Here is a 15,684-nt window from a genome sequence, read left to right as displayed (position 1 = left end):
TCCCCAGGGCTACTGCCCAGGGTTGCCACTCACCTCCCCGCTCCACTCCCCTGCTTTTTCCTCCTCCCTTCACACAGTCCCTTTCCTTCCCAGCTTCTGCACATTCCATCTGTCTTCCTTTCCTTCCTCTCTTCTCGCCTCTTTCTCTCTTTCTGTCTCTTCCCTCTCTGCCTGGGCCATTGTCCCTCCTTCCATCCCTGTCTCTCTGTCTGGGTTTCTGCCTGCGAGTCTCTGCTTCTTCCTGCCTCTATCCCTCTTTCTCTCTCTCACTGCCTTCCTGGGTCTCCTTCTCAGCATTGCTCCAAGTTAGCACTTCCTCCTTTCTCCCTGCTAAGTGTCTGCCAGAGTCTCCTCTTGTCCCACACTCATGAAAATGGCTAAAAATTAAAAGGAATGACAACCCTACCAGCAGTTTGTGAAAACATGGAGTCATCAGAGTCTCAGGCACTGCTGGTGGGCGTGTAAAAATGGATGCAGCCACTTTGAAAATGCTTTGGCAGTTTCTAGTAAGGCTAAAAGGACATTCACCCTATGACCAGATATTTCACGCCCGGGCGTTCTAGGAAGAAAGGAGGGCTTATGCCCGCCCCCTCCCCACCGCAAGGCACATAGACGAATGTGCGTGCCAGCATTATTCAGAACAGCCCAAACCAGAAACAACCCATATGGCCATGGACAGGAGAGTGGATGACTGGATTCTGGTTTATTTATATACTGGAGCATGGCACAGCAATTTAAAAAAAGAAAGAAAGAATGAACTACCATTACATATCGCAATATGGACCAATCTTCAAAATTTTGGATTTTGAGAAGTCTGAACACAAAAGAGTGCATCATGTATCATTTTTCTTAAAGGAAGTTCAAGAACAAGCAAAACTCATTGGTAGTCCAGGAATTCAGAAGAGTGGCTGTCCTTGAGGAGGGCTGTGGGACTGGAGGAGTTCCCAGGGGTGCTGGGAATGCTCTGTGTCTTGATTAGGGTGGAGTATGAAGCTGGGTAAAGCATTCATCAATGTTACACCCTATACTTAGTGTTCATGTGGCTTGTTGTATGTGAACTTGACCTTGACGTGAAAACATAAAGAAAATGCTACCCACACAATGGAATACTACTCAGCCATAAAAAAGGGATGAAATAACGCCATGTGCAGCAATGGAATACTACTCAGCCATAAAAAGGGATGAAATAACGCCACGTGCAGCAATGGAATACTACTCAGCCATAAAAAAGGGATGAAATAACGCCATGTGCAGCAAATGGAATACTACTCAGCCATAAAAAAGGAATGAAATAATGCCATGTGCAGCAATGGAATACTACTCAGCCATAAAAAAGGGATGAAATAACGCCATGTGCAGCAACAGGGATGGACTTTGGAGGGCGTTATGCTGAGTGAAGTAAGTCAGAGAGAGAAAGACAGATACTACATAATCTCCCTGATATGCGGGATTCTTTGAAAACACAACAAACTAGTGAATATAACCAAAAAAGATGCAGACTCATAGATACAGAGAATAAAACTACCAGTGGAATGGGGAGGGGCCATGTAGGGGGAGGGGCAACATAGGGGAAGGGAAGTGGGAGGAACTTGTGGGTGTAAGTGAGGTTCAAGGAGATGGGCTTCCCTGGCTCAGATGGTAAAGAATCTGCCTGCAATGCAGGAGACCTAGGTTCAATCCCTGGGTTTGGAAGATCCCCTGGAGAAAGGAATGGCCACCCACCCCAGTAGTCTTGCCTGGAGAATTCCATGGACATAGGAGCCTGGCGGGCTATAATCCACAGGGTCGCAAAGAGTTGGACACAACTGAGCAACTAACCCTTCGACTTTTTCACTTTAGGCTCAAGGATGTCTTGTACAACACAGGGAAATACAGCCACTATTTTGCAATAATGGTAAATGGAAAGTAACCTTTTAAATTGTATTTAAAAATTTTAATATACATAGAGACAAAATAATGGTAATGGTAATTATTATTATTATTGCCACAATAGGCAAATGGCTTGTACCCAGGCCCAGAAACTCAGACATGTTTCCAATTCCATTGATTACAATTGCTGTCATTGTTGTTGAGTCCCTCAGTCGTGTCCAACTCTTTGTGACCCTATGGACTGCAGCCCGCCACGCTCCTCTGTCCACGGGGATTCTCCAAGCAAGAATACTGGAGTGGGTTGCCATTTCCTCATCCAGGGGATCTTCCGGACCCAGGAACTGAACCCATGTCTCCTGCACTGACAGGTGGATTTAGACGTGGGAAGCTCGTTGATTAAAATGGGAACAGGCATCTGTGTCCCAGCCAGAGTCCTGATGGCTGGAAATCCACCTTCCTACCAGCCAGACTCAGATCCTGGACCCCCACCACCAAACATCACCAACCCTTGGAGGGCCAACCACCCCCGAGAACCTTTACAAAGACCTGCCCCAGAGAGAAAACCTATTTCCACTCAGTTCTTACACCAGGCGTCTTTCTGATGCTTTGGGGTTTTTTTAATCCCCCTACTTCATCTTAAACCAGTATGACTGTGGTTTAACTCAGCACTTACTCTGATAAACAACTAGTTAATTAACAGCCCCAAACCTGAATCCAAGCTAATAAGCAGAGGGTGCCTTGCTGGAAACCTTGGGGAAATCTTTCTGACCATGGAGCCATCAGAACGCTATTACAGCCAATGGGGGAAACTGGGAGAGATCCAAACTCCAGCTTGGGGACTCCGAAAAGGCCTTTATTTATGTTTTTCTTCTTTATTCGCATCTTCCCAGGAGGGGAGGAAAACACAGAACCCAGTTCTTCTGTTTCAGCTGCGTGGGTGTCAGCCCAACACACACAACCCTTGGAGGCAAACTGAAACCCGCTTATTTTCATTGAAGGGGAGGAACGGGACCAGAGGGACTCGAGCACTATTAGTTAAATAATGGTGCTTAAAAATGCATTGAATTTAGCTGCCTCCCTCCCCCCTAAAAAAAATCTGGAATTTTCCTATTGAGGATACTTTTTTCTTCTGGTCCATGAATATTAATGCTTCTCTCAGAGAGATCTACTTGAAAAAAAAAAAAAACAAGAATAAATTAAATACCTACAGATTTTTCTAATTCCTCTTTTTGGTGACATGCCGTCATTACATCAAATTATACTGAGATGGGCCCGCTCCCCTTTTTTTTTTCTTTTTGGGTGAAAATTATGGAATATAAAGTATATGTAAATGGAGCAAAGGAGGGGAAAAAAACCTGTGAAGGAAGAATAGGGGAAGGAGAGGCATTAGGTATTCCGCCGGCGTAGTAGTCAGCCAATTAATCAAGCAGTGGCGAGAAAAAGATGCAGAAAGGATGAGTTCGCCCTTCACGTTGATGGGGCCGGCGCAGGGCAACACCACGGCACCTGAGCTCACGGTTAGGCATGCAGAAAGGGATCATGGGAATATCTTCCTGTCTTTGTCTTTCTTGTGAAGGATGGAAAATGTCAAGCTGTTGTTTGGCTGGATTGAGGGGGGTGGGGGAGAGTCGAGGCGAATTCGCAGTCTGGCAAGGCAAGGTTTTTAACTCTTTGAGGTTACCTCTGCCCCCCTCTCCCTCCCCAGCCTCCAGCTCCACCTTCCTCTCCTTCTCCCAGCCCACCCGCCTCAGCACATCTGTAGGGAACTCTGTCTGCAAACAGCAAGTGGGAGCGAGCTGATTGATGGTGACATGCGGGCTGGGGCAGTGTGTGTGTGTGTGTGTGTGTGTGTGTGTGTATTCTGTGCACACGTGTCAGGAGAAGGGGAGCAAGAGGCAGTTTTCCTCTCCCCCATAGTGTTCTTTGTTTACCCTGGAAATGAGCATGCATGACCCCTTCGTTCTCTAGCCCTGCCCCGTCCTCTTGGAAGTGAGCATTGTCTCCAAATCCGAGAGTGACTGTAAAAGGATAATAGGAGGAAGAAGGATCTGAGGCTTCGAGGCTCCCTCTCTATGGCCCTCAATGGAATGAGCCCACCCAGGAGGCTGGCCGATGGGGTTCCCTGGAGCCGTCAGAATTCCAGTGCGACTCTGAAGAGTGCACCAGCTCTGGGAGAGCCCCAGTCCAGGGCTTATCACCTGCGCCAATAACACAGAGGATGCTAACAATAATAGTAATAACCCGTCAACTTCCATCAGCATCTTCTTGCCCTGACTCCTTTAAATTCTTCCCAAGTCATTACGCTATTCTTAAAATCTGGCAAATCCACGATTCCAAGGAAAGGCATGTCATCAAATCACTCATTGAGAAAATGACTGCTTGATTCTCCTCACCTGCCCTGGGAAAGGGCGTTGAGTGGCCTACATGGCAGATGAGATGCTGAGAGAGGAGATGGGAGGCACTTGGTCTAGACTGCTATGTGGCCACAGAAGGGGTTCACGCCCACATCTCTGATTCTCACTCCAAAGACTGCCGTAATTCTGGCCAGAGATAAATAGTCAAAATGCCCCACACCCTGCTCCACCAGCCTCATCAGGACCAGCCCATGACCACTGCCAGCTCATCATGCGAGCCTGGTATGAGCCTCAGATACGGGAGGCAATCCCTACTCAAAGCGCGGTCCGTGGACCAGCTGCATCCTACCTGTGGGCTTGCTTGGAAAGCAGAATCTCTGGCCCCAGCCCTACCTAGTTGCAACTTGCACCCCAACATCTTAGGTGATATGTGAGCACACTGAAGTTTGAAATACACTGTTCCACAAACAAACTTTCTCCCCACATTTGCAGTCTTAAATTGGGATGAGTCTGACAATCAAAGGCCGCGTCTGCTCCGTGAAATATGCTAACAGGTGGCACTGGCTTGGATGGGCGCTATGCTGGTGCTCCATATGCATTATTTCAGCATCCTCAGCACCTGTGAGGGGGTACTGTTGACAGCTCACATTACAGGTGGGGTCATGGAGGTGCAGAGGAGGTGAGAGGCTTGCCTGAGGACACACTGCCATATGTGGCATCCCCAGAATTCGAGGCAAAGCACCAGAATCCACAGGGTCAGCCTCTGAAGCAGTGCTTCTCACACTGGAGCACACAACACAATCACCCAGCCAACCTGTTGAAACATAGATTTCTGGGTCCCACCCCCAAAGTTTCTGAGAGTCAGCCCAAGAATCTGCATTTCTAACAAGTTCCCAGATAGCGATGCTGGTGTTGCAAATCAGGGGACCATGCCTTGAGAACCGCTGCTCACAGCAGGGTCATCACTTCTGTTGAGAAGCCAACTGGTTTAATTATGAGCTTCAACTAAATATGACCAGGAGGTGAATCAGTGCCCCTTCCCTAAAAAGATTTTTTTTTTAAAGGGCGGTGGTGAACAGGAAATCTCAAACAAGTAAAATACAGACAAACAAAGTGCATGGCACCCCAGAGAAAGTCCAGTTGCCTCCCAATGATCCCTTATTTGGTAGCAGACGCTCCTCATGGTCGTGGCTAATTGCGAGTACATTGCAGCATCATTGCTGTGATAATCCTTTCCCTTATTTAACCTGGACGATACATGGTGTTATAATGAGTTTCCTTCCTCTGTTCATTAAACAGACATTTACAAGGCTCATTCTGTCCTGGCGGGCTCTGTGCAGGTCACTGGAGACCGAGACAGATGGGACACGGGCCCTGTCCTCTGACAACTCCCCGTGGCTGGGCTCATCCCTCCATCCCAGGGGAAGGTGCACACATTTTAAGGAAGTGGGGAAGGGGCGGGTCTTGAAAGGGAGTCACTGCTGAATGCTGCTTTCTTATGGTCATAAGCAGTCTGGAAAAATTATGTTTATTAATGGACTAAAACAGTAATAATTGTAAAATTCAAAATTGAGATTAAAACCCGAAAGTCTCTCTCCCCAAGGGTAATCACTTAATAAAAAATTTGATGGGGGGGGTAGCAAACAATTCTTTTAGATATCAATTTTTGTCTCTGTCTTTCTCTCTCTCCCTCCCTCCCAGCTTCCTTCTCTCGCTCACTCCACCTCTCCCCGTCTCCCTCTCTCCCTCCACAATACGATTTATAACTAGACACAGACCTCCACATCTGAGACCACTGGTGGGAAAAGGCTCAGAAGTCCACCAGCCACTTTTGGCCCACAGAGGTGTCAGGGCAGAGGGGAAGATGCGTGCTGAGCCCCAGGGGTATAAAAGGATGCGGGGAGCATCGGTACTGAGGCCGTGGTCTGAGGCTGGAGGTGGGAGGGTCGGCAGCAGGTGAGGCTGGGCTCAGGAGCTCTGTAAGCGCAGTTTGGGCATTTGTTTGCTTCTGCTCCTCAGGTTCTCACGGGCTAGATTCCCGAGAATGCACTTGGTAACCAAGGCAGCTGCCTACTTAGGGTGTGTTATCACCCCGGGAGCAGTTCTCCCCCATTAAAACAGCAGTGTCCCTGGAACTTCCCTCGTGGTCCAGTGGTCAAGACTCCAAGCTTCCAATGCAAGAGCGGCAGGTTCGATCCCTGGTCAGGAAACTAAGATCCTACATGCTGTCTGGTGTGGCCAAATATATATATATTTAATTTTTTTTTTTTAATGAAAAGAAAAGCAGCAATGCCCCCATCAGAGGATAACAGTGCCCACCTTGAAGGTGTGGCCGGAGCCCTTGGGTGTGTGTGGAAGGGACCAGATCTTGAACAGGAGGGGGTCCTAATGTCAGGGGGCTGCCTATACTAAAGTGGGGGGGTTGTTCCCTCTATTCCCACCCACAATCACACTTGTCCTCATTTTTTTTTTTCAAGAACAGAAATAACTGGTCCTGGAACTGCTGAGGCTTGGAAAAATGTCTCCCACCTCTTCTTGGTATTTTGTGAGGGATTTTATAGAAGATGTATGGATGTGACATGACATTCACAATCAATTCTTAAGTGGAAAAATTATTAAGTGAAGAAAGAAAGTTACGGGGCAATATGTATGGTATGGTGCTATATTTTAAAGATATATATACCATTTAAACATATATTTATATGTATAAGTATACACTTTATGGGGAAACGATCCTGGAGGTACATACAGCAAAATGCTAATGGTCGATTTCTCTGGGAAATAGGAAAAAAATAATATTTCTAAATTTTCTTCCCCCAATTCTGTGACCTTCAGTCACTGTAGCAAGAATAGCATGATGGTTTACTTGCCTCTGTGTATTCAGCATCCAGCATAACTCCAACACAGAGTAGGTGCACAGTGAAAACTCATTGACTGGATGGAGAGGAATTTTGCTACACATTTTCTATAATGTACAACGACCTTATTCTTATAGAGAGCAAATGTTAACTGCTTCGTTGTTAAGTATTGGGCCAAAAAGTTCATTCGGGGTGTTATGCAAAAATCCAAACAAACTTGCTGGCCAACACAATACTTTTTCAAACGGGCAGATGACTGGTCTAACGTGTTGCCTTTGGTGTGGTCTCCGACTCTTCGCAACCCCATGGGCTGTAGCCCGCCAGGCTCCTCTGTCCATGGGATTCTCCAGGCCAGAATACTGGAGAGGACTGCTGTGTCCCCCTCCAGGGGATTTCCCCGACCCAGGGACGAACCTGTGTCTCTTACATCTCCTGCACTGGCAGGCAGGTTCTTTACCACTAGCGCCAGCTGGGAAGCACGACTGGCCTAGATGGAGTGCTATTACGAGGGTCTGGAGAGAAGAAGGAGGAGGGTTGCCCGGGGCAACAGGATGGAGACTGGGGAGAGAAGAATGATGCTATGGGGGGTGGCAGGCATGTGATGGTCAGAAGAGGCTTCTGGGGGCAGATGGTGGCCAAGCTGGGAGAGCTCTGAGGAGCCAGCAAGAGTGAATCAGAGAGGGACTCAGGAAGAAAGTGGCACACACAAAGGTCCTGAGGCACTGATGAGAATTTCCAGGAGAGTCCACCAATTTTCAAAGGGGTCAGTCTTGCCCCTACGAGACATTTAGTAATGTTTGGGGATATTTCTGCTTATCACAAGTATCGGGGGAGATGCTGCTGGCATCTGATGATAGAAGCCAAGGATGCCACCAAACCTCCTACTGTGCACAAGACAGGCCCCACCATGAAAGAGTACTGAGCCCAAGTATCACCAGTACTGAGGCTGAGAAGCTGGGGCAACACCAGCAGCAGGAGCATCACCTGGGAGCTTATTAGAAACGCAGGTTCTCTGGCCCTGCCCAACCCTGCCCAGCCCTGCTGAATCAGAAATTGGGAGGTGGGCTATTAGAAAGCCCCCCCCCCAGGGTTCTAAGTCTCCCAGTGTGAGAACCACTTGCACAGCATTGGTTCTCAGCCCTGACTTTGTAATGCAATCACCCAGGAGCTCTTCACAGGGAGATCTGGACACACACACACACACACACACACACACACACTGAGGGAAGACAGCCACATGAAGGCAGAGCTGAGGGATGCATCTACAAGCTGAGGAACACCAAGCACTGCTGGCGACCACCAGAAGCTGGGAAGAGGCAAGAAAGGATCTCCCTTGGAGCAAATTGGTGGGACCATCACCCTGACAATAGAAGCAGTCCAAAGCCCAGACCGATGAGACAGGGGTGTCAGGCCTCAGCCACACTCTCCTCCAGGCCAGCTGCTGGTCCCTGAGGGCAGCTGTGGGCCAGGTGCTGGTGGAGGGAAGCCCAGGTGCCCACAGACTGCTGAGCCTGGCTGGGATTGGCAGGGCTCAGGGAGGGCAGAGGGGATGGTCAGGGTGGGATGGACAGAACCGGAGCCTGGTGGGAGAAACTGTCAGTGTCCCACAGGGCTAAGGAGCTTCAGGAAGCCGCGTGACCCACCCTTAAACTGGGCCTGGCCCCAGAGCCACTCTGAGGGCTGCCTGCTGAGTGCCTTGGCCAAAAATAAAGGCTTCTCATTCTTTATCCCCAAGAGAAGGAACTTGGGGCAGATGTGCTGATGGTCACCCACCGTGGCCCCTCACCAGGGTCACTTCAGTGACCTCCTAATGAATCTCCCTGCTTCTGCCCTCAATCCCCTCTGATGCATCCTCCAGGTAGCAGCCAGAGAGACATTTTTAAATGTAAGTCCAGTCTTTTCACTCCTCTGCTCGAGAGCCCACCATGGCTCCCATCAGACTTAGAGTAAAAGCCATCGTCCACATAACGTCTCAGAGGTTCTGTAGGATCTGGACCCATGTTAACCCGCTGACCTCATCTGCCTCTCCAGTTCACTCTGCCCCAGAAACACTGACTTCCCTGCCGTTACTTAAACAAGCACAGACCAACCTCAGAGCCTTTGCACATGCTGTTGCCTCTTCCTGAAATGCTTCCCACTGAGACTGGGAAATATTGCACCCTTGCCTTCTTCAGGTCTTTGTTCAAATGGCATCTTCCTCCCAGAGTGCTCACCTGGCCACGTGTAACCCTCTGCTCCATCGTTTCCAGTCCCCTCAACCTTGTTCTTTCTAAAAAAGGTCCATATAGTCCAAGGTATGGTTTTTCCAGTAGTCATGTACAGATGTGAGAGCTGGACCATGAAGAAAGCTGAGCACTGAAGAATTGATACTTTCCAACTGTGGTGCTGGAGAAGACTCTTGAGAGTCCCTTGGAGAGCAAGGAGATCAAATGAGGCAATCCTAAAGGAAATCAATCATGACTATTCATTGGAAGGACTGATGCTGAAGCTTCAATACTTTGGCCACCTAATGCAAGAACCAACTCACTGGAGAAGACCCTGATACTGGGAAAGATTGAGGGCAGGAGGAGAAGGGGGCGACAGAGGATGAGACAGATGGCATCACTGACTCAATGGACATGAGTTTGAACAAACTCCAGGAGACAGTGAAGGACAGGAAAGCCTGGTGTGCTGCAGTCCATGGGGTCGCAGAGTCAGACACGACTGAGCAACTGAACAATAAGAACAACATTTGGTGTTTCTTGCTCTTCCCTGGAATGAGAGCCCCTGCAGTCAGGGTTGTGGTCACCAGTGTGTCTTCAGCTCCCAGTCCTTGTACCACTTAATCTTTCCAGGCCCCCTCCCCACCCTGAGGTGGGCACTATTATGATCCCTAATGAGCAGACGAGGAAATGGAGGCACAGAGAGGGATAGGAGCTTGCCCAAGGCTACACAGCTGGTAAGTGGGAGGGGAGCCAAGAATCCTACCCAGGCTATCTGACTGCACTCACTCGGCCCATGGCTTTCCCCGAGGCGTGTGTGTGCGGCAACAAAGCACATGGCCCAACCCACTGCAAAGTTATTTGCAGTGATAAATAACACGTGTAACAGAAGTTTATACAAATCGTTAGTGGAGGATTTACGTGGCGAAGGTTGGAGGCAATGGCCTGTGACCAGTACCTGTAGCTGTTAGCAATCCACAAAATGACAGCACCGCTGCCCACTGCAGCCGGCAGTTCTTTGCCATGGGCACTGGCAGCTGGAGGCCAGCTCACTCTGGGGCTGTAGACACCATGGTCCCCGGAAGGACGCTCATGCACCCATCCAAGGGGGAGGAGGAGGCGGTAAGTCCCCTCACGGCAATGCAACCAAACGCAGAGGTGGTGGGTACAGAGGAAAAAACATATACCTTCCTTCCTTCCCTCCTTCCTTCTTCCTTCCTTCCTGATCAAACATTTACTGAGTACCTACTATGTGCTATACATTAAGCTAAGGGATGGGATCTAATATGAGCAAAGCATGCTGAGTTGTTGTCATCAGGAAACTTACACTCTAGTGGAGAAAACCAGCTTGATATCTAACCATGGAGGTAAGAGAACATTGTTGCATGTGTATATAAGGAACAGACCTGACCCAGACAAGGAGAGGCATGGAGGGGGCTTGGGAGAGACTTGCAGGAAGAAGAGATGGTTGATCTGAGGTGTGAGAGAGCAGGAGGCAAAAAAGCACCTGAAGTAGGCAATGTGAACAGCATATGCAAAGGTCCTGTGGCAGGATGAAGTTGCCAAGGGATGGATCGTCAACCTGAAGCTCAGAGACGGAGGGAGGAAAGGGTAGAGAGGTGGGGAAGGCGAATATCTTTCAGGTCCTTTAGCCCTAAAGTAGTGTAAAGGGCAGATATGTGTTATCTTCATCAGTTCTGCACTTTTAAAAACCCCTCTACCATGGAGTGGAGGACCTACAGGTCCTATAGGGTGACCAGCATGGACTCAAGGAAACCAATAAGGGGAGCCCTATGGTTATCAGCGGTGCTTTGGACATCCTTGGAGAGTTTGGTTCAAATTTCAGCTTTGACACCAGCTTAATGGTGTTGAGCAACCAACTTTCTCTCCCTGAGGCTCAGTGTCATCATCTGCAAAATGGGAATAGTACTAGTCACCATGCAAGGCTACTAAGAAGATGTTATAGGATGCTAAAGCTCAGCTCCCAGCAGAGGAGAGGAAATCAGAAGAAGTTCCCAGAATCTCAGTTCAGCTCTGCCCCTCTACTCTCTGATTTCCTCTTGAAAAAATCTAAATTCCAACTTTATTTTTTTCCTTTTTAAGGGAGCTGCCAGACACAACATCTCCTCAGAAGATGATCTGGCCTTGGTGGACACAGCCATTGGCAAAATGCTCTGTAATGGTCAACGGTTGAGGTCTGACCACTCAGCTCGACATTCAAGACTTTCTGAAATCCAGCCCTGGCTTGCAACCCCATGGGCAAAAATAATGAAGCAGCAAGACAGGACCAGCAGGTGGGAACCTTGTTTTGGCTTTCACTTTGTCCTAAGAGCAATGAAAATCCAGTGAAGAGTTCTAAGTAGGAGAGTGCCAGACCCAAATTTCTGAACTTGTGACTACTCTATCCACAGAGCAGATAACAGACTGAAGGGAAGCAGGGCTGGAAAGAAGGAATGGGGATGGAGAGAAGTGGACAGATTCAAAACTAAATCTGTGGTTAGAATGAATGGTGTGGGAAATGGGCGGGGAGTATAGAGTGAGGACATTATGGACAGAGACATACAGGGGAGCTTTCCAGGATGGAGCCTGAGCAACTTGGACTCAAACTAGAGGACTGTCAAATTCATCATGGTATCCCTGACACCTGGGATGTGGGAGGTGCTCAATGTCTGTTCTTGGAATAAAATTAGAGTGAAACCCAGGGCTTCCCAGACAATTGTTTCTTTTTTGAAACTAATTTTTATTGGTGTGTATTTGTTTTACAATGTTGTGTTAGTTTCCGCTGTACAGCAAAGTGAATTATATATTTTATATAAATTATATATAATTTATATAATATATAATTATTATATATATTTATATATATAATTATTAAATTATATATGTATATATATAGGCTTCCCAGGTGGCGCTAGTGGTAAAGAACCTGCCTGCCAATCCAGGAGATGTAAGAGACATAGGTTCAATCCCTGGGTCAGGAAGATCCCTGAAGGAGGGCATGGCAACCCACTCTAGTGTTCTTGCCTAGAGAATCCCATGGACAGAGGAGCCTGGCAGACTAAAGTCCATAGGGTCCCAAAGAGTTCAACACAACTAAAGCGACTTAGCTTCATAAACATATATGATTTAGCTATATATATATCTATGCTGCTGCTGCTGCTAAGTCGCTTCAGTTGTGTCCAACTCTGTGTGACCCCATAGACGGCAGCCCACCAGGCTCCCCCATCCCTAGTATTCTCCAGGCAAGAACACTGGAGTGGGTTGCCATTTCCTTCTCCAATGCATGAAAGTGAAAGTGAAGTCGCTCAGTCGTGTCTGACTCTTATCGACCCCATGGACTGCAGCCTACCAGGCTCCTCCGTCCATGGGATTTTCCAGGCAAGAGTACTGGAGTGGGGTGCCATTGCCTTCTCCATATATATCTATATGTATGTGTGTGTGTGTGTGTGTGTGTGTATGTATATCCCCTCTTTTTTAATTTCCTTCACATTTTGGTCACCATAGAGCACTGAGTAGAATCCCCTCAGCTATACATTGGTTCTCACTGGTTATCTATTTTATACATAGTATCAATGGTATATATATGTTGATCCTTTAAAAATCTACAAGCAATACATTCTGGAGAGGGTGTGGAGAACAAGGGACCCTCTTGCACTGTTGGTGGGAATATAAATTGACACAGTGTCTAGGGAGAACAGTATGGAGATGCTTTAAGAAACTAAAATGGACAAGTGTTTCTTTCTTTTTTTTTTTTTTTGATAACCCTGTATGTGAGACAGCAAAAGAGACACAAATGTATAGAACAGTCTTTTGGACTCTGTGGGAGAGGGCGAGGGTGGGATGATTTGGGAGAATGGCATTGAAACATGTATAATATCATATATGGACAAGTGTTTCTTAAGGGAGGTAGTGCCATCTCCAAGGGGAATTTGAGGAACATAGGGCAATGGAGTATTATTCTGGCCCACTGTTTCTCAACAGAGGGTTATTTTGCACCCCCAGGGGACACTAGGAAGTATCTGTAGATATTTTTGGTTGTCACAACTTGGAGGGAAAGAGGGTACTACTGGCATCCAATGGGTCAAGGCCAGAGATGCTGCTAATTAGCCTACAATACACAGATCAGCCTCCCCACCACAAATAACTAACCAACCCAAGACATCAATTGTTTCAAGGCTGAGAAACCCAGCCTAGAGATTGGAAGGACTTAAATCATCCATGCTGGATCTGCAATGCCCAGGACAGTCCCATGTCAAGAAGAATAATCCCAAGTCTTTGATTCTGGGATTGCAAATGCCCTTTTGGGCAATCATGCTGGTAAATCTTTTACTTAGTAATGATCTGAGTCTGGAATTTAAATCCATTTTAAATACAGCAAAATCTTCTTTCGAACAGCTTCACTTTGCATGGGGTTATCACTGGAATGAAGCTGAAGTATAAATTGGGGGAGGGCGGCGCTTGGCTTTATCCAAAACTCTATCAATTTGTTTTCCATTTTGGATAATTCAGGCATTGACCTCAAAGCTGCTCCTGGAATGTGAGTTGCTACATGCCTGCATCCATCGACATTTGCAGCAGACCACAGTGATGCCACCCATACATATGAATGTACTAATTTAGCCCTTATTTCAAGATGTCAAATACAGAGAAAGAATGTCGACAATATTCAACTGAATATTTGTCTGAAATTTCAACTTACTCATTGTAAGCAGGTACAAGCATCAGGCTGCCTCATTATGTCTCCTGGCAGAGAATGGTTTCCCGATAATTTACATATTGAAATAGATATTATTTTATTATAAATTGCTTTCATTTTATTCCTCCTTTATATTACAGTTAGGGCATTATATTGATTTTTTTTTTGAAATTACGTGTGTATGAAGATGAAAGGCATGAATTTCATTTCAGGATGGTAAAATGGGTGTTATAAAATAGACATAATGGAAAGAGAGTGTTGGGTCTGTTGGAGTAGAGATCCACAGTCCTAAACTAGTTCCCATGTTGAGGGGGAAACATTAAGGGACAGAAGACAGAGACTCTAGATATACTACAATTAACGAAACAATCCCACTCGGTAAAGAACTACCTTGAGTCTCACAAGAATTTTACATGTTCTGCAGAGTATTCATGAAGTCAAACCTCTGTTTATAATAATCTGAGTTCAGCTACTTAATGAGTCAGTTTTTGCTGTGTAACAAATAATCCCCAAAATCTCATTGACCAACCACAAGCATTTACTTTCCTTACTCACAGATCTATGGATTAGCTCAACGTGACTCTTGGCTGCTCTATCTGTCTCTCTTCCTCCACAGGCCAGCATCTACCAAGACCAGGCCATTCTTCAGCAAATAGCAGGAACGCAAGGGGCCAAGCCGCTCCTGTATCACCTGCTCACAGACCATTGGTCGAAATAAGCCACATGGCCAGGTCCACTAACAATTGGATGATGAAATAAGCCCCACCTCCAGAGGGAGGGACTGAAAAGTCACGTGACAGAGTATGGGTACATGAACGTTGGAAAAACCGGAAGTAACGTTTAATCCAGCTGTGTTTTGTGTCTAAACACAAGTTACTGTCACAGTTTTCTTTTCCATGCTCAATAAAAAGCTCGTTGGATAAATGCTTTCACTACAGAATGTAAAAATGGCACAAAAACTTGGAAAGAAGAAAGAAAAGGGTGGGTAAACTCACTTGTCCCAACACTCATGATTCCTGTATTAAAAACCTACTATGTGCCAGACACTACATGAGATATTTTTGTCCTCACAGTAACCTAGGATTGTCTTTAATTGATGGATGGTAAAATGGAAGATCAGAGAGGTTCAGAGACTCACTTGACGTCACACAGCTCACTAGTGTTGGACGCCACCTTCAGACTTACATGCATCTGACTCCAAAGCCTGCGTGCTTTCTATTTCATCAGGGCATCACTCTATGGGTGTGATGGAACCCTCAGCTACTGGCCCTGGGTTCTAACGTTGGCTTGAGTCATTTCTAGCTGCTGGAAGGCAAGTTGAGTAACAGGGACATGTGACATTTATTTAGTTACGTATCTCCGGTGGGAGGTTTCGGGGGCCATTAATGCAGTGTGTCTGCATGGCTAGTTGACATGCTACTTCTTGTTATTGCTGTCTCTATTCCATGGCCCTCACACTCAATTTCAATTCAAAGTTTGGCAGTCAAGGTGTCAGAGCTAAAAAATGGAATGGCCTCCCTCCGAAATGAAATAATTTTGTTGTTCAGTTCCGAGCGATTTTGTAATTTCATGCTTGTGTATGATAATTTTATGCTGTCCTGCCTCACGTAACTCAGTTCTGGCAGATCCTGACAGGTGATAAATACAATCTTTTCCGCCCCGCATGCGACAGGCCGGTGCGAGGGAGGGGGAGGGAAAAACGGCAA

At 46.9% G+C, this 15,684-nt stretch overlaps 1 long non-coding RNA gene across 1 annotated transcript in view; it reads right to left on the bottom strand.

The window, feature by feature from the left end:
- Window positions 1-14,806, bottom strand: part of LOC133229023 (uncharacterized) — a 99,167-nt gene extending 84,361 nt beyond the window's left edge. Inside the window, exon 1 of the long non-coding RNA XR_009730448.1 lies at window positions 14,534-14,806. This is a non-coding gene — a long non-coding RNA (uncharacterized LOC133229023). The remainder of the gene's footprint in view (window positions 1-14,533) is intronic.
- Window positions 14,807-15,684: the final 878 nt, after the last annotated feature.

This window comes from Bos javanicus, chromosome 17 (genome assembly GCF_032452875.1).
Source record: "Bos javanicus breed banteng chromosome 17, ARS-OSU_banteng_1.0, whole genome shotgun sequence".
Taxonomy (NCBI): domain Eukaryota; kingdom Metazoa; phylum Chordata; class Mammalia; order Artiodactyla; family Bovidae; genus Bos; species Bos javanicus.
The sequence above is the reverse complement of the archived record's forward strand: the minus strand, read 5'-3'. Positions and strand labels throughout refer to the sequence as shown.